Below are 313 nucleotides of genomic sequence, written 5' to 3'. Positions count from 1 at the left end.
GACCGCACACAATGGGCTCGCGGCCGCCCGCCGCCTCCTCCCCCGCACAATGGGTCCGGCCAGCGCCACGTTGCCTCCCCGGCCGTGGGGGCCTGCCCTCCGGCGCCCGGCCTAGCCCTGCGTCGCAGCACCCACGTGCCGCTGGCTTGTGACTGGCAGGAGCCGTGGGGCAGCCTGCTTCCTGGCTGCCCTCCTTTGTTCAGCAGGGCTGGGCCAGCCCTCGCCTCTCCAACCTTGCAGCCCTCTTTGGGGGAGAGAAGGGCGACCCAGATGAGGGTTTTTTGTCTGAATTGAGGCCCTGGCCTGTGACTTT

Source organism: Gavialis gangeticus, unplaced genomic scaffold (assembly GCF_001723915.1).
Source record: "Gavialis gangeticus isolate Ggan-Ray unplaced genomic scaffold, GavGan_comp1, whole genome shotgun sequence".
Lineage (NCBI taxonomy): Eukaryota > Metazoa > Chordata > Crocodylia > Gavialidae > Gavialis > Gavialis gangeticus.
This window is presented reverse-complemented; position numbering follows the sequence as displayed.